General features: G+C 45.8%; 1 protein-coding gene across 1 annotated transcript in view; it reads left to right on the plus strand.

The window, feature by feature from the left end:
* Positions 1–19,715, plus strand: part of LOC133346082 (arf-GAP with GTPase, ANK repeat and PH domain-containing protein 1-like) — a 169,821-nt gene that overhangs the window by 30,024 nt on the left and 120,082 nt on the right. The window lies entirely within an intron of this gene.

A 19,715-nucleotide genomic window follows, 5' to 3' on the forward strand; every position in this document is an offset into this window, starting at 1 on the left:
AGGAACAACCTCCCACGGAGCGAAGCTTAAAGTGGCTGGCGGTGGCTTCGACATATGGCGTTTTGCTGCTGGGGCGGAGGGAGTTCGGGGAGGGGAGTGGAAGTGACATGACAGAGAGAGAAAGAGATGTGACTTGTAATCTTTCAACAATGTAACGCGCACATGGCGAGAGCGCGCCACGTGAGAACGTCCTGGGGGTGGGTGGCCGCACGTTTTTTGGTAAAGAGTTCGAGGAGTACAGCGCGAATGTTGTGTGTGTGTGTGTGTACCACGCAGTACAATTCGTACGCCTATGGGCAGGTGCGTTTCCCTGCGCCCTCGCTCGGCTTTTGCGAGCTCCCCGTGCCGAGGAGGAGGAGGAGGATTGCTGTGCGCGTGGCCGCCGCAGCGAGCGGGCGGGCTCGGGTTTCGTTGTCTGCCCTGTCGCTCGCTCCTCTCTCGGGTTTCTCCGCTGTTGAATAATTTGTTCGCCGGCGTCTCTGGTTTCGGGGGGGGGGGGGCGGAGTGTGCGGGGTCGTGTCGCCTTTTCTCACGGCCGCTTCCAATGCCCGAGTTGTTTCATAGGGACTTCGTCGAATATTTTCACGGTATTTTCTGTTAAAAATCATCACCTCTTTTAAATAAAGGATACCTGTCTGTCTGATTGCCTACTTACAATCCACCCACTTTCCTATTAACATGCTTCCTGACTTCCTGCCTCCCTAGAAACCAACTGATATTAACCTGCACGCCTACTTACAAACACATTCACCCACCTACCTGCAACTCATTTAACTTTTCCCCAACCGCACACCTCCCCATCTACCTACAACCCGACTACCCATCTCCTTACCCACCTACTCTACCTGTTTCTGTTTAAGTATTTGTTTGTCTTGAGTTGCTTTCTCTGGACACCCAGAGACTATGCCGTCCCCCCCTCCCGTGTGCTGTTGAGCGGTTTTGGGCTACGCAGGCCGCGTGGGTGGCTCGGCGATTCCGTGGGGTGGCTGATCCCTTTTGTGCTCGTGTTTGGCAGATGCGGTTGAGCTGGTGGCCCCAGACGCGGTGTCACCGCTCACGTGCGTGTGTGTGTGTGTGCTCCTCGTGTCCGTCTAGGGTTACCGGGGAACCGCCGAATGCTCAACGTGTTTCGTTGAATGGTTTGGTCGCACGTCGAACCTGCGTGTCACGCAGAGGCCTCCAGCGAGCGCGCACGCGTGCACTTTTATCACTTTAGTTTTCATCACGGTTGCTGAGCATCTGACGGACGGTTCGACTATGTCAGAAATGTCACCATTGCATCTGCGACCGGTCTCCTAGCGATTGAGAGCTTAGTTCGAGGGAGACAGACGGCCGTCACTTTTTGGACACGTCGCCCCAGTCTTGAGGCGCAAACTCCAGCAAATTACGCACTCAAGTTGGCGGTTGACGCTCCAAGTGGACTGCGACCCTCAATGAGTGGCGCCGCCCTCATGGTCGCCCCCGTGATCCGTGGATCAAACAAATCACTCGAGACACCGGTATATGGCAGCAGCGAGCAGTTTATGTCGCAAGAGGTCACACGTTTGGTGCAACGGTTCTTCGCCGACTATGCGTGATGAATTAATGAATTGCTGAGCACAAGTCCAAAGGCCCAAAATGCCAAGCAGCCAGCAACAAACAGCACTGACATGTGTAATAGATAGGAGTCAGTATTTTTCTTATTCTTTGACCCAAAGAATATGAATTCCTGCAGTCACGGAAGCTTTAAGTCAAGATTTAGTTATGTTTCTTTATATCTTTTTTAAAATAACGTTTATTATAAAAACAAATCTTCATGATTTTTTTTCCGGCTTCAAGGGTGAATAGATCCAGCGGGGAAATCAGCTCGTGGTGGGGATGGATTGTTACATCACAGCCCGGTGTAATATGGTGACGGCCCGCGGGGACCCTCATCCAGCAGTGGATTGATTATGGCTCACGACGATGACGATGACGAGAGCTGTAGCTGGTTGCCAAAGCACCTTTGAGTAAAATGTTGCCCTGAGCCTTATTTGAATAGCAAACGAAGGAAATATGCCAAAGGTTTTTTTCCGGCTGCATGCATCGGGCTGCACCTTCAATCGTTGTCTCTGTTGCGTTTTACCCTGCGCACAGCTGAATAGAGGTGGTCTCTGCTCACTACTCAATCAGTGATTTGTCAAGATCGTTTGTCATTAGCAGAATGGCTTTTTTTGCAAACAAGTTGTGCCGTGGATTAATTTCCCCCAAAAATTTAATCCTTATTTATTACGAGAAAAAAAATTCAAGAATCTATTTTTGTCTTTAGTTTTAATGAAAATAATGATGTGGTTTGTGCGAGCTGATCTTTCATAACCAAGTAATTATACCCTTTTGTTTTTATAATGTTTAAAATGTATAATGGAATACTGTAATGTCACGGCCTTTGGTTAATTGATAATAATTCAGCCTACTAAGCAGCTTGCTGTGACGATGATGTCAACATGAAAGCCACTGAAGGCTTATGACTCATAGGCCATTCTGATGTCCTCGGTGACATACACAGCCCGAGAATGTTTTCTGCAGTACACATGGCATTATTAAACAAATTAAAAAATAAAACCAATAATGCTTTGTTGTTTTGCAGAATACATGACCAAGGCTTGTTATTTGCTGTTAAGAAAACATGATACACCTCTATGTAATTTGTTGCTGGCTGTTTAATGTTTTGGCCCTTTTTAGGCCTGTGCTCAGAAATTGTTTAAAAAAAGGCAATATTTGCAACAGTAGGCCATTGTGTACCATAGTCATGGCGTGAGTCTGCAGTTAAAATGCATCTTCCATTATTATAGATTGATAATATTTTACTGCCCTTTGTCACTCCTCTCCTGGATGAAGGCCTCCTCACACCCTGTCGGTATTGTGGGTTGTGTGACAATACATCACCATGGTTAGTGTGGAATAGTGAAGGGGTGACCCGGAATCTGTTTAAAATATCACTCGCCACTGAATTTTGCTATGGTCAGAATCGAACTCGGGTTGCCAGGTTCATAGCGCAGTGCGTTAACCGCTACACCACCACTCCGACCCTGCGATGCTTTTAGTTCCCTTCCGTCTTGTGATAGAGACGATCGGGGCCAAATGAGATCTGCTTCTGTCTCGTACCAGCTTCACAGCTTCCTTGTGCCTGCCATTCACTCAGTTGGGATTACGCATAGCAATATTGCCCCTCTAACTGCGAGAACTTCACAAGACCCTTCTGAAAGAGGCTTTCCTGGCTAAACACGCGCAAATTAAATTAATAAATGGCAATACAGTCGGGTGTGACGGTCTGTTTTTCTCGCAAGTCGGTTTCCCCGGAGACATTGAGACAGAGTAGGGGTGCTGCCGATGGCGAGATGTTAACCACCTTGACTAGTATACAGGGAGTCATAGGTTAGAACCCGACCCAGGCGTCTGTATATTTGGAGTTTGCATGGTTTTGCCGGTTTTTCCCCTCGTTTAGAAACATCCTTATTTGTCTGCTATAAATGTTCACATAAGTCACTTCGTTGAGATATTTTTTTCTGAAAAAGAACTATGTAGTAGCTCAGTGGGCCTTACTTGGTAAAATAAAATAATAGTAGCGCTGTGAATCTGAAGCCCATACTCCAGTTACCCAATTTTTAACAGGTGCTGCCACACAAGCTGAACTTTGACTTCGCATATATCATTGTGCAGTTTTTGGCCACGGATTACGATAACGAAGGTTATTTGTTTGGTTGAATTACCTACCTGTCTGTTGACACAGCTATTTACCACCCTTAGGAGGCCTACATAGCTGCTCCATGACCTCTGTACTCAAGTATGCAGAGTATCTGGAAAATGTGTTTGCCGTGTCATTTAGTTGCCCAGGAGACATGTTGTTGATAAAAAAAATGTGACATTTTCCAAATTTCCTTTTAACCTTGTTTCGTACTCGAATTTTTGCAATGTGTTTTTTTTGGAACTGTATTTTTTCACAGCAGTAAATTGAGAAACAACCAAGAAAGAGATTTTCAAGATTCACGATCGCTTTTCAAAATATAATTTACAGAATTAATTTGAAGGACCTATCACAAAGAAAAAAATCATCATAAAATAAAATAACATAGCATTTAAAAATAACCCAATCAAATTGTACAAGTTTGGAAATCTGTCAGGGGAGTTTATTTGACCTGCCCCCCTCACTTAGTCTCATCAACTAGGCATACAACAATTCATACACTCATTGGGTAAAATCGATCCTCATGCTCACGACACAAACAATAATGTGAGCATAAGAATTGTTGATTTAAAAATTATTATTCATTGATATAATTTCTCATACATTTTGCAGAAAATAGACAGTCTATATTCACGATGTCAAAAAAAAATTATAGATGAAAAAAAATCTAATTGGGCACAGATTCGATACATGACGGGTGTCGCCGTTGGAGCTGAGAATAATTGACTTGGCCGGAGGCACCGATGCACCTCTCACGAACGAGGAACCAAACGTTGAACCCAGGTTTCGCTCAAATGTATTGCACCAATGGTTCTTCAACTGCACCTATGCTGGTGGGCAACGTAATAAAACTCGCTTGTGTTGGCAGGTCACGTGACGTCATATTTCATGTGTACAGATGTCATGACGCCACAGTATGTCATGACGTCTGTAGATGTGTACGCTAATCTGTACTTCTTGTCTACAGCTCTCTCATCCGCTTATTTATCTCACTGTCATGTATTGCTGAGCCGTATCTCTTGGCAGGTCAACTTCTTCAACCAACTTGGCAGCCCGCCAGTGGCGAGATGCTATCTTTCTCGCCCGGAGTGCCTGTATGTTTGCAGTATGCATGTTTTCTCCCCATGGTCCTCGGGTTTTGCCCTCCACATTTAGAAACGTGAGTTTGAATGATTTGGCTGCTACTATAAATTCCCACATGTGATGATGGTGATGATGATGTAAGCCACTGCGATGAGCTACCAGTGTGGCCAGGTCACCTCTGAAAATAGCTAATTGCTCCGTGGGCTTCACCTGGTAAAGTAAAATAGTTTAGTACATGGATGACCAACTAATCCACAGTACTAATGCAAAGGCTGACAAGAATGGTTATTCCTGTGGTTATACTTTAATCTATGAAGCGCACCGTAACCACTTGCTTGCGAGTCATGTGATCGCGTAACACGCTCGACAGCAAATTTTAATAATTTTGACTCGTATCGGGATTTTATCAGCGCTGTTATCTGCAACCTGTCAAGGCTATGTCAACCGACAAGCTTGTGAAAATTCCTTTCCGGCTCCTGAAAGATTATTATCACTGTGTCTTATGCAGGTTTTTGTGCCACCACAATAGAATGTGTATCAAAAGTTTGCGGTTCAGATGCACGTTGACAGTTGCACGTTGACAGCGGGTACGTTGACAAGTGCTGACGACGCTCGTGACCTCGCGAATGTCCGCGATTGTGGGCGGGTTGCAGAATCTCGCGATAGCACGTACGGATCTATGCGTGTATTCCAGTGCAGGCGTGCGTGGGGCACTGTGTGACGCCACAGCCATGCGTCCGAATGCCTTCCATCACTCCCAGCTCTCCCGGCTCCTCCAGGGACTCCCAGCAGTTGGTCCTGAAGCCAAACAAATATGTGTGTGTACGTGTGTGTGTGTCTTTGTCTTTGTATGTGTTGTGGGGAGCGGTGGTGTAGCGGTTAGCGCACTGCGCTGTGAACCTAGCGACCCGGGTTCGATTCCCGCTCACGGCCAACACCAGTGACGATTATCTGAACCAGTCCTGGGCCTCCCCTAGGTCGACTCAGCCTCAAATGAGTACCTGGTGTGGTGTGTAAATATCGCCACTGGGGAGACAAAGGCGGTCGGGCGTGGTGCTGGTCACCCACCCCCTCGTGTACCGTTCCGGCTTTCATAGGTGCTCGCTAACAGCACTTGCCCCTACAGTCTGTTAAGGCTATACGGGGGATCTTTGTCTTTGTATGTGTGTGCATCTGCTTAGACATTACTCTTCATTCCATTGAAGCCAACTACTGAAGTGGTCGAGTCTTTGTTCTGTGATGCGTTCAACAAACTTACATCACATGGTGCACCATGGGGTATTTCATTCAATCATTCCAATTTCCTCTGGGTTGAATCAAAGTGCACCGAGGTTATTTCGCTAATAGTGACTGCTTAGGTGGTGATTTGTAGTGTCAAGGGTACATCACAGGTCTGGTGTGGTCACTGCTGTCCATATTCACAAGTGGGGGACTCTTGCGGGGGACACCTTTGCACACGTTTAGTGAAAGATGGCTGGGTGGAGCGCCTCTTCGCAAATACCGCATGTCTCCGCCGACCCTCTTATCAGAAACCCGTTACCCATATATTCCTTGGACTCTGTTGCGACGGTGGTGTTGCCACAGAGCACTTTGTTCCTAATCTAATCAAAGCGTCACCAGCTCGCAGCGTCCATCGCAGAGCTAAACCAACACCAATTGACCTCAATCACTTGGAGAGGTTGATTGACGGAGGCTATGTCCTGGTGCTGTCTGCGTTTGGGTCATCTCTGTTCTCTTCATAATTTTTTTAATTTTCAATTTTTTTTTTAAAATACGCCTTATTAAATGTTTGGAGTAAGTGTAATGAATAGCTTGTATATATTTTTTATGAATATTTGGAAACTTTAGGCATGCAGCAATTTGCTCCCTCACAAGTCGATGAACTGTCAATCCAGGCGTCACGATTCGATTCAACAATTCTTGTTTTTACATCGCAGTCAAGGTCACACCACTCGTCGCCTCGGGTCATGTGAGCCAATAAAATTTTAAAATATATATTTCTTACGTAAACCACACACACGCTTCAATGCGTATATCGCTAGTAACAATCAATTTCCACCTGTGACTCGATGCATTGTTACATAGGCAAACGTACTATACTTACTATATTGTAATACAAAGGGGAGCTTCATTGTGCTGGAGTACAGCCCATTTCCGAAGAGCACCTTATGCCTTCGGCTGGCCAAAATACAGGAATCGCGGTAACATTTCCTTGCAAACTCCTCTGCTCCGGTGGCTGGCACGTAATGGATGAGTAATGTCAGGGCTTTTCAGATGGGATATTGCTCATGACGGTCCGCACATTTTCGCCTAACAATAAACCCTGCCTAGCGGTTGCTCAGTGCGTAAGAGGGCGACATGGGGGGGCGGGCACTGGAAAATCCTGATCCCGTAGTCGAGGGAGTACTCAGGATGTTTTGTTTGCTCTGGGGGGGGAGTCTTCTATTATTTTTCTTCTTCCCCCCAAATGGAAATAGAGTAACGCGACGAACATTTCCAAACCGTTCCAGTGGACCGCTGGGAAAACACCACAGGCTCATGGGGGGGTTTACTGCCCCCCACGCTTTGTGTGGCGCGCGTTAATTCGCGATACACTGCGGGTACCCAGGCGTCCCACGTTCTGAAGCCACCGAAGCCGATCCCTCTCGCCCGTGGGCCCGAAGATCCTCATCCGTGGCCACGGCAAGTTGGAGGGGTGGGGTGGAGAGGCAGTGGAATGGCAGGTCGATTCTAGCGCCGCTTTTAGACGTGGAATCCTGTGGCATTTATTTATTAAATTACACCCCGGCTCCTCGCTCGCTCGCCCGCCCCGCCCCTCCTCCTCCCTGATGGTGAAGTGCTCTGCAAATAGACGGGTCAAAAATAAGCGGGGGGAGAGAGGGGCTCAGAGACTTTTGCTCGGAGTGGCCGGGGAGGCTCGGTGGTGGGGGGCAGTGGTGGTGGTGGTGGTCTCGACTCGTGCGTCCTCGGTGTCGAGCTGGCGCCACCAAGCGGCGTGGTGGTGTTCAGGGGCCAGAGCGTGGATTTCTTTGAGAGCTCGGGTGATGATTTCGGCCGTTTCGCGAGGGCTTCTTTATTGCTTCAACGGTTTTACTTAATATTCTTGGTTCTTTCGGTAAAGTCACGTAGAAGGAAAATAATAAAATAATGTAAATATTAAACAATACAAATTCTCACGACGTTTCGACTGCAACACAAGCAATCGTCATCAGGTGTGAAATCCACTCCTGTGTCGTGGTCAAATGGTCAAATCTTGTAATCGACATTTCGTCCACTTCCCCTTGTCCAATCAATCCCTAATTTTGCACACGTACTCAGATCCGGTGACAATGTATGCCTGTATCAAAATCGGCATCAAATAATACATTAATTGGCTCATTGAAAGAAATTAACTTTTTGTATGGACGACTTATTAATTAGATATGTTTGTGGATGGTCAAAAACGCTGCGGTCCCTAAACTCGCCCAAGAAGCCGGCGCCACGTGTCTCAGTATCAATCCCAAATTTTGCACACATACTCAGATCCGGAGGCAATGAGTTTTGTAATAAACATCGCCATCAATTAAGCAATTAAATCGCTCGTTTTTAATGCAATAAATATTTGTAATAGCAATTTAAAATAAAACCGTTCTTTTAAAACAAATTTTTTTAAGGAGTTATTGTTTGCGTTTGCGCACACTCGGAATTTGATGGTGGTGGGATTTTTTTTATTTCAACGAAGCCAAAACGCCCTCCTTCCTGGGAAATATGTTGACTGTGAATGTTTTACTGTTGCGTGTTGATTTTGTATGGTTTGTATTAGCTCTCCTAAATCGTTCTTTTTTATAATCCAAAGGTGATACTTTCAGAAGTTAACCACAAAGCATGCCCAGTTACGTTTTTTTTTACTGTGGCCCGTTGTTAATCCACTGCTGGATGAAGGCTTCTCCATGCCGTGTCGGTTGACTGTTGCTCCACGTTATAAATTACGAATCGGAAAAAAATCATTTTATTTAACCAAATGTCAAATTTGAACTTGCCAAAAATATAGATATTTTAAAGACCGTGGTAGGCCAGTTTTTTGTTGTTGTTCACCGTTGAGCCAATTTGCGCAACGCTCCCGTCCACCAGCAGGTGGCAACACGAGCACGCCGGTTCCCCTCCTCTGCCCCCCCCCCTGTCCCACGCATTGTCTCAGAAGCCAGCGTCGAGAGGCAACAGCCAATCTTGATTTGAAGCTTTCGTGACTGCAGGAATCCATACTCTTTCGTTCTTTCGGTGAAATCACGTAGGTAGAAATAATATATCACGACGTTTGGATTGCCACACAAGCAATCGGCCTCAGGTGGGATAGAGGACGATTGCTTGCGTGGCGATCGAAACGTCGTGATCTATTATTTTTTCTACCCACGTGACTTTACCGAAAGAACCAAAGAGTTGGCAACAGCCAATGAGCTCGCTCGCTCGCTCCCTCTGTGACGTGTGGGGCACGCGAGAGAACACGGGAGGGGTGGGGGGCGACGCACGTGCGTATGTGGCCCAATGCGCAGTGTTTATTTTGTTGATTGTTTATTGTCAGTGTTTATTTATGAACACGTTAACACCGCCCGTACCTTTGTTTGCGGTAACGCAACATAAACAGCGCCGCCACTTTGAAGTGCGCGGTCTCTCTCCCTCTCTCAAGCAGTTGGTGGGAGTGGAGTTTATTTTATATCACGGTTGGATGGTTCACGGGGCACACAGTGGCTTATTCTCGAGCGTAATGCTCGGTTTGCCCTTTGACCAACGCCGTGATTAGGTGACGGTGTCCGGTGCTCCCTGAAGGGTGGGCTGTGCCGTAGCGAGGCATTTTGTCTCCCCGGGACAAGGTGTCATCCTCGCCCCCCCCCCCCACAAAATATTTAAGCCACCAACCAGCACAGCTTGCTTAGTTTACAGCAATTCAGCAACCTATTCGTGCCCCCCCCCCCCCCCCCCTAGGAGGGGTGCCCGGGGCAACCGCACCACCCGCCCTTGACGGGCTGTATTCGCATTCATATTCTCAGTCGGTGTATTGCAGGCAGGCCTGGGCCCATTGGGCCTGAACACATGAGCTTATGAGTCAGGGGAGGAGCCAACTGGACTCTCAATATGTTTTTAATTATTCAATACATACCATGTCAGTTTGACACGTAGGCTTTCGCGACCAATATCCATAGTATAGGTTTTAGGTTAGATCGCGTAAATATGTCGTTAAACCCGCCACCGCCCAACAGCCAATTAGTAAGGTTTGTCACGTAAACAGAACATGCCAATTCGTTACTAGTACAGCACACCGGTGTGTTGGGAGAGCAAGTCCACAACATTTACAATCTGAGTACGACGTACGAGGTACACCCTTTCGTCCCATCGTCTCCACCATTGGCTCACCCACCTACAAACTGGCCCGATTTCTGTCTGAGACCGTGCACCCATTCACTGGTAAGACCACCTCTTCTGTAGCTAACTCAGCTCACCTGGTATCGTCAATTAAAGACATCTCACATGTCCCCAGGTTATTTACTCGTCAGTTTCGATGTAGTTTCTTTGTTCACCAAAGTTCCTGTGCCCGATACCATTGCAATCATTGAAGATTTGGTCCAACAAGGATTGAATGCTGATGTACCAGCCCTGGTGATACACTGCCTCACCAATACATACTTCACCTGGAATGGAACATTCTACAAACAAACTGAAGGCACCTCAATGGGTTCTCCCTTATCTCCGGTTGTAGCCAATATTTTTATGGAAAAATTTGAGACGGACGCCATCCAGGCATCCACTCTACGCCCGTCCTTGTGGAAGAGGTACGTGGATGACACGTTTGCCAACTGGCCACATGGCCGACTGGCTCTAAACCAATTCCTCAACCACATCAATTCCATACACCCAGCCATCAAATTCACCATGGAGGTAGAAAAGGATGGCATGCTACCTTTCTTGGATGTCCGAATAAAAAATAGACCAGATGGCTCAATGAGCCATTCTGTCTACAGAAAAGTAACGCATATTGATGCCTACCTAAAACCTAATTCCCACCACCATCCATCCCAGAAGAATTCTCTCATCGAAACACTACACCATAGATCTAAATGTATCTCCGACTATGAACACCTAACCAGTGAACTCAAACACGTACACCAAGCTCTCAAGGCGAATGGATATTCTGACTACACAATCCGCAAAGCCATCACCCCAACCGTGAGGAAGGAGCCATCTGAGGATCCAATCAAAACCATCACCTTGCCATACATAGCAGGGGTAACCAAAAATATTTCCAAAATCATGAATAAACAAGATCCAGGTCCGATTTAACACGGTACATAAAATTCGTGATCTGATCCCATTTTTGAAGGACACGATTCCTGACATGCAATATCCCGCCGTCTACAAACTAAGCTGTATCTGCGGCAGCAGTTACATTGGGGAAACTAAGCGACTTTGCAAGCCTACTAGCTATCAACAAAGATTCGTTCAAGAAGCCATCCATATATACAGACACAATTTCAACCGAGAGGAAGGTTATAGACTCAGCAATCATTGGAAACATGTCATCAGCCACTTTGGGTTATGACTTGACTTGTGTTTTCTTGCCAATCAACCTCCACCGTCAGCAGTGTGGTGTGTGGAGCGGGGTGCAGGGGATTTCTTGGCGGCCCTTTGCTGCATTGGCATTGCTGATGCATTGGCATTGCTGCCCCACTCATGCTGCTGATGCTGCTGATACACTTGAGCTACGTCCATCTCCAAATCTTTATAAGCAGTTTGCCTCTAGAGGATAAACCCTTTTCCTGATGACGACCACTTGTGTTGCGATCGAAACGTCGTGGTGTTTTTATTCACCTTTTCTTTTTTTTTTTTCTATCTACGTGACTTTACCGAAATAACCGAAGAGTATGAGTACGACGCTTCGCCAGTAATTACAACTAGCTTCATCAAGCTATGTAAAGCCGCTGATGTTTGCCATGTCTGGGAACCAAACTCAACTCGATGGGTTAATCGTGTAGTGCGCTAACCATGGTGCCACCGCTCCACCCAGTTTAGGGATATAGAGCCCGCAACATTTTAGGTGGGCCTCAAAGCTTAACAAAAGTCCAAATCTGGGTGTCTCCCATTGCAGATTTTTAAAATAAATAAAAGGTGCCCTTTATCTCCTCCGGAGGCCAAACGTAGAGCATTAATAATTATCAGGTGGTACTCTATGGTTCTTTTGGTAAAGTCACGTAGGTAGAAAATTTTGATTAAATAATTAAACATCTTGTATCACGACGTTTCGATCGCAACACAAGCGGTCGTCCTCAGGTGGAAAAAATAATCCAGCAGTGGAACTACTGAACCTGGATGATTTTTTTCTGCTTGAGGACGACCGCTTGTGTTGCGATCGAAACATCGGCATATATTATTTTTTCTTTTTGTTTTATTTTATTTTATTTTTCTATCTACGTGACTTTACCGAAAGAACCATAGAGTACCACCTGATAATTATGAATGCTCTATGTTTGGCCTATGGATTCCTGCAGTCACGAAAGCTTCAAATCAATGATCAGGCGTTAATTGAACACACCCGCGTTAATGTATTCACTGTCCTGCCGGCTTTTCGCGTCTCATTTACATTCCGGCGAGGCTGGCGGTGGCGTCCGGTGCTGCCCGCGTGTGAGCGAACTTTTAAAACGGCTTCGGCGCATTAAGAATGCGGGCAACGTTTTGGCCCACGGAAGTTTTCGCGGATGCAAAGGGGGGCGGGGGGGGGGGCTGGTTCAATGACGCCGCGACGTCGTTAACTGCGGCGCGACTATTAAAACGGGGAGGCCTAGACCCCCCTTCCCGTCCGGTGTGGGGGCTCGTGCAGACGGTTTTACAGGCGGGGTTCAAGTTAGCGGGCCGTGCGAGGAGCCGTGGGTTCCCACCCACGTGCGTCTCGGTGTGGTCTTCCATCAGCCGTCGTTCTTTTCTTCTTCATCATCATGAGCGTCGACTAAGAAGAGGCGCACGTTCTATTTGTGTTTGTTCAGAGTTGTTTTTGTTTTGTGTAATCGTTTGGATAATATTACCCACGATTCGAACTGATTTTGCCGTTGATTAGGTAACAGGTGGCAAAGGTTAGATAACTCGAACATGCAAAAGCGATACCAAAGCAATACCAGCTGATGCAGGTATTGAATTGAATACCAGCTGATGCAGGTAATTCCTCGGCTGTGTTGTGGCAATAGGATCGCATGCGGGATGGGTATGTTTATGTTTATATTTTGAGACTTGTTCATAAACTATGCTTTGCGACACGCTACCGAATGACATTATTAACCCATCCGACCCAGTTTAGTTCATCTATTACAGTGGTTCATTACATGGCTTTTGTGTAAGCAGGGAAGCACCCATTGAGATATATGGTATAGATTTATGCACGTGTTCATGCATACCGTGTCAATCCATACGGTTTACCCCGTATTCTTGTACAGGGAAATTGAGTTTTCAGGTCCATACGGCAGTTCAGTCCGTTTCAATACGGGCACATTTTTGCATCTATTTCTTTGTGTTTATCCCTTGTGATGGGACTTTGTAGGATGAACGTTGAGAGTTATAAGTGTACTTCGGGTGACCAATAAGGTCTGTAATAAGGTAGGCACTGATAATAGGTTGACAGGTATGTTCATTTATCGGGGGAACAGGAATTCTCAGTCCCTCATTTCTTCAATGACCTTTTCCATCCATGGCATCTTTCGCTGCACCCCCAACTTCACCTTCACACGCCGTCGGGGGTCGCATGCATGGCGGTGGCTGTGGCTTAACGATGCGAGAAGTGAGAAACCACGCTTCTCGTTGCCAAGCTTGGGTTGCGAGCGAACACTTTCGTTAAAAAGAATAACTCGGGACGCCGCCACTGTGACGACAAGCGCTCCATGTCCTGTACCCGCTGTCACAGAAAGGGCATTCAAACGCGGCCGTAAATACTGCAAGGAGAGGTTCAGAACTAGTGATTTGTGGCCAAAGGCGGATATACGGAGCATTCCTCGTCTTGCTGTGGAAGGGGGGTGTGTGTGTGTGTGTGTCAAGCAAGTCGACAGACTTGTTTTTCCCGTTAGTACATTATCGGTGCGGTTAAAATGTGTTCGTGCCAGGCCATTTAAAGTGTCGCAAGCCCTCGTTCTAGATCAGCAGCAGATATATCCTGCATTGCATGGTATTTCACCCTAACAATAAACAAATGTGGGCTCTTAGGTGGCATTACCCCCACTCCCTTCCCCTATTTCTCTCTGATCTGCTCCCCTCTTATCAGTGCCCTTGAATGGGTTCGATCTCATCAAAATCTTGGAAGCTAAGCAAGTCTGAGCCTGGTTAGAATTGGGATGGGAGGCTGCCTGAAAATAGCAGGTGACCATCATATATATGAGTGAATTGATCTGCATAATTATTTTCTTTTCCTAAAACGGTACGATTATCTTCGTGAACGCGGCTTGTGGTGGTAAAAAAAAGTGTTAAGAATTTTATAATCTGTAAGGTTGGAAAATGTGCTCGTCACGTGCCACTTCCGCGTTGTTGTTAAGAAGCGTACAGACGATGTTGAGTCCCGATTTCATCATCATCATACCAGGCGTTCGCAGTGTCAGTGCGAGAGAGTTGAAACGTGCCATTGGAGAACATGTTTTAACATTGGGGGCCGTCCATAAATGACGTCACGCACCTGGGGGGGGGGGTCAGACATTTGTGACGATGTGTGACGAGGGGGGGGGGGGTGTTGAGAAATGTGACGTCACATAAAAATGCGCAACTTTAAATAAATATAGACAACACGTTCTACTTAATTAAATAGACTTTTTAATAATTTTTTTATCCTACAACATCAGAGTGCAACGCCACATTAAATACGCACTACAATGACAATAGTTGAAAGCGATTTGAAACATGTTTTATTTGCGGGGGGGGGGCAGAGCTTTGTGACGTTATATTTGAGGGGGGGGGGTCTGACTTTTTGTGACGCCGTGTGACGAGGGGGGGGGGGGTCAAACATCGTCCAAAATCGCGTGACGTCATTTATGGACGATCCCCTTGCAGATTATTGCTGTGGGGCCCGCGTAATGCTTTGCCCCCCTCTCCACCCCCCCCGAGTTTGTGTTTGCTCTGTGCGCCGCGGGCGATGTTCAGAGCCGTTTAAAGACGTCCTTTGGGCGACTTGGAAACAGTGTTGATGGTTAGCTCGGCGTGCAACGATGCCTCCGATTAGTCGATTCTCTTCAGTCGCTGTATTTTGTATGTCATGCGTTGACGTGACCCCCTGTGGCCACTAGAGGCGCTATATGAACTAAAATTGTTAAAAAAAAATTTGACTTTTGAATTGAATTGTGATTTCAAACATTTCCCCCACGATGTTCATCTGGTGCTCACGTGTGTTTTAAATAGCCCCGTTGGGCACTGGAGCAGTGTCCTGGACAGCATAAGGAGCATTAATTAGATTTTAATGTTTAACAATGTTATTCGAAGTATGTTTAATACTAAGTATGTTGTTTCTTTCCTTTACTGTGAATCTGAAATATGTGATTGTAAGGCTAGATACACTTAATGCTTGGCTCTCTGGTGAAAAGTGGGCAAAGTTGTGCCCTGTCGTGGCCAGCTGGCTTCAAAATGTACGAAACTAAACTGTGACGACTCATTGTGATCAGGGGGGGGGCAGGGGAGCTGATTCAGAACTCGTCAAGGTGGTGGATCAGACTTCCACCTCCACAGGCAACGAGACGCCTGTAATAGGATGTACAGCAAGTAGGGGTTTATTTTTACGTTTGTGAAATGTTTGTGGGGGTTTTTTTCTCCCATTTGCAGAATTCATAATGGGATTTTGCCAAAAAACAAGACCCTCTTTAGAAGTTTTGGAGCTCAGTAAGGCCTTCTGTGAATGCACAAATTAAGATACAGTACACACGTTCTGGTAAATGACAGAGACAAAATCTGGCAATGTAATTTTACATAACGCTTAATTACCGTGATGATGATGTCCGTGCAGAGCTTTGAGTGGTATTCCCTGACATGTGTCGGCCTTTTCTTTGGGCACTCCAATTTCCTCCCACGTGAAGCCAAATACAGAATTGGTCAAACATCCCAATGCAAGATGCTCCTGAAAGAGGGCCTAAAGACCCAATAAGTATTCCACGGATATATGAGGGTGTGACTCTTGCATATGTACCTTGGATTGCGAGTAACTTGGTCTGCGAGTGTTTTGCAAGACGAGCAATTTTTTTAAATAAATATTAATTTGATAAACGAGCGAGGTCTTGCAATACGAGTAGTACGTGTATACGCTTTGTCTGCCGAGCGTCACGTGATCACAATTGATATACGAGTGCTTTGATATACGAGTGCTTTGGATTACCAACGAGTTTCCGGAACGAATTATGCTCGCAATCCAAGGTTTTACTGTATACATTCGTCCATTACGCCACTTTAAAAAGCAAAGTTATTCAATGAGCAACATTTCGGACAGAGGTAGCTGCACCTCTCTGGCCTCTCTAGATGCCGTCAAGAAGGCTCATTGCCAGAAACGTCTGTTCTATACTCTTTCTTTTTAAGGCAGTGTTATTGACGAATGTAATAATATATATTTTTAAAAATTATTTTTGCTTGTGCACCAATGCCAATGCGGTAACACCAAATAATATAATTAGTGTTTGTTCCCCATCAACTTACAGAGCTCGTGAACAACTCTGCATTGATGTATATAACATTGATGTGTGTAACACATATATCAAACGTGGATCAAATACAATTTAATGGGATCGCTCGGCAATCTCAGACTCCCCCGTGGAATATTCTGCTTTGTAATAATTTGAAAGCGCATGAAATATAAAATAAAAACATTTAATAATGCAGGAACTCATATATAATTAAATGCAATTCATAATGAGGGCCTTGTGCAGGTGCTTACAGTGAAAATTATTCGTGGGAGCTCTATTTTCTGACCATTTTATAATTGTTGCTGTGAGCCTATTCATTGTCAGAGCGTTCAAGCAAACACAAACCAACGGAGGAAGCAACACAATGACTCCGCGGCCGTTTAAACCCGGGCACGATCTTTGCTATTCAAAGCTATGAGGTCCTTTATTTGGGGAGGGGGCGTTCCGTGACGTTCCATGGACGCTTCATAGGTAAGGCGTGACCGCTGTTCAGTGGTGGGTCACCTGGTCAGATTCCCCATACAGCCAGCCGTGTCCCCCTCGTGTACTCGCACACGTTGCCGGCCAAGTCAGCTCTCGGCAAAAGCCAGTAGATCGATTGATCATTTACCTTTTTGGGTTAGGCCTCGTAATCACCTGGCTTAATCTGATGCCATGAGTTTCTTTATTTTGGACGGTGTCAATGGAAGGGTGTGTTTGAGCGACGTTTGTTGTATATTTACACCTGGAGGTTTCATCTTTCCTAACACGCAGTTTTTCTTTCAGTTAACATTTCGATGAAAATCCTGGTTCTTGAACATGTAAATCGCACTGTGCATTTTATTCTGAAAAAAAATTGGAAGTTGAAACTTAATTAATCTTTCCTGTCCGAGTCCGATGTGTATATTGTTGTGCGTCGTTGCTTTTGCTGTTGTATATTTTCCGTATTTTATTTTACTCGATACTTTTTAGAGGTGCTGTAATGTATTGTCGCTAAGTTCATTACTTGCTCTATCCAGTTCTAACTTGGAAAAGGCTTGCTGCCTTAATGGATACTCACCTTATGATAAATAAAGGATGAAATTATTGTCACTACTCGAAAAATAATAATGGTAATTTGTAACGCACGCAATTTTCACTTGCCCGAAGGCAACAAACATACAAACACAATGGCAAGAAGAGACATTTTAGCAATCAACAGTTGTCTTTGCCTGTAATTAAGTTTACAAGCCCTGACAAAGCCCCGACAGGCATCTGTCCGGTCGAGAATCAGTAATCAGCCTTTCCTTCAATGCCCCTTCATTATTGTAAATTTCATCCCCCGCGGCCAATCTTGAGAGAGCTGGTGGGTGGCGGTGAGGGTAGTCGAGGGGGGTTCTTGATGTGCGTTTGTTCGCCGGCGGTTTGAAGCTGTGGAGAAAGTGCACCTACTGAGGAGAGTTGTTTAATTGCTCCAGGGGTCCTACTGGCGTGAGATCGAGTTCAGCCGCTCCGTTAATTACTGCCGAGTAATTTGCATACTTTAATTGAGGACGCGGCGCGGATGGGAGAGCGCTCGTGTCAAACGAGCGGCGCGCGCTTTTTGCGTTCGCTAATTACGCGCCTACAACGTTGGCGGGGTGTTAACAGCGCACAAACGATGAAAGAGCTGCGATCGAGCACCTTTAAAGGGAAATCGGCCTAAAAATATATTTCAAAGGGCAGACAAAAAAGGCCCACGATGTGTGAATCTGGATTGTGACACGTTTCAGGTTCGTGGACACGTCGGAGGCGTGCGCTGATGCACATGGTTACAGCTGATCTAACTGCATCATTAGCGTGCCGTGCCACCCGTTACAATGTCTCCCGTGTCTTTACAGTCGGCGGAGGCTTCCAAAACGAGCCACCCTCCACTAGTCCTCCTGCATATGCCATCTCGGCGCTTTGTACTGTGCCAACATCCTTGAGTGCCTCCTCTCGCTCTCTCTCGCCCGACTTCTCTTTCTTGTGCCCTGCCTGCCAAGCAGCCCAGTGGGCACTGTCTCCGCAAATTGACGATATTTAAGTGCCAACGTGGGAGTTAATTTTCTTGTGTCTGATGTTTGATGTCAAGTATCATCTCAAAGTCTGAAGCATGCAGCCAAAGCTATTAATGAGCCTTTGCTGGTGTTGTGAAGCATCTCATTCCTTAGTTCCTGAAGCATTCTCTTCCTTGACTTAAAGCTTTCGTGACGGCAGGAATTCATACTCTTTGGGTCTTTCGGTAAAGTCACGTAGATAGAAAAAAAAAATCACCACCACTACCCGTGGTGGCCCACCTTCACGGTGTCGTGTGGCAGTCAAAAGGATACATTTTGTTATTCTAAGAGCTGGGATTTAACAAAATTAAGTGACAAGCAATCAACCCCCACTATACTTGAGAACCCGCTGTTATCACAGTCGGCAAAAACCTGGGTTTGAACCCTAGGAGGTCAGCGGTGCTAACTCAGGGCTCCGACCCCTACTTAACCTGGGTCAGAGTGCATTGTGGGTTGCTAAATATTGAGTATGGAGAAAAAAAACCCGGTCTCAGATCCAGAGAGTCGGACAGTGACTTCAGGAAACCTGTAATTTAGTCAATCTTTTATTTTTGGTTCAATGCTTGCAAATATCATTTGTGTGGGCAGAATTGTATTTTCGTCAAAAAAACCCCAAAATGTTGCCAACATATGTCAGTGTTAGATGTTGGCACCTTTCATGAGTAATTGTGAGTGAATGGATCTGACGGTATAATAATTCTCATGCAGAAAAACGAACACAAAAGAAAATTAATTCAGTACCTTGAAAAAAACTGGACAGTGTTTTGCATGAGAGAGAGGAAAATGTGAAAATGAAATACAAGAGGAGATCCCAATGTGATGGTAAATGAGAAATTGATGATCATGATAGTGGGAAGAGACGTCGAGGTAAGAGATACCAGGTAACAGGGCCAAGAAGCTCACCACAAACCGGACGGCGACTGCTGGTTTTTTATCCACCTACATTTCCCTAATCCGCGTGAAAAATTCCGTTTCACATCTTACTCGGCTCCACACAACATCGTGCATCGTGTCATTACACTGACTTGTTTTCCTGCCAAATGTGTAAATATGATACAGTTACAGTGTGGATTTGCATAGCGTCTAGGCCAAACCTGTCTCAAGAGGCTGCATTAATCATGGTGGTTGAACAAAGGGTTTTTTATGGTGGAGGAGGAAAATTGTATTTAGTGGGGTCACACGCAAATAAATAATATTTTCCTATACAAATACCATTGACATTATCCACACTCACAC

This window comes from Lethenteron reissneri, chromosome 23 (assembly GCF_015708825.2).
Source record: "Lethenteron reissneri isolate LAM-NWPU_2019-01 chromosome 23, ASM1570882v1, whole genome shotgun sequence".
Classification (NCBI taxonomy): domain Eukaryota; kingdom Metazoa; phylum Chordata; class Hyperoartia; order Petromyzontiformes; family Petromyzontidae; genus Lethenteron; species Lethenteron reissneri.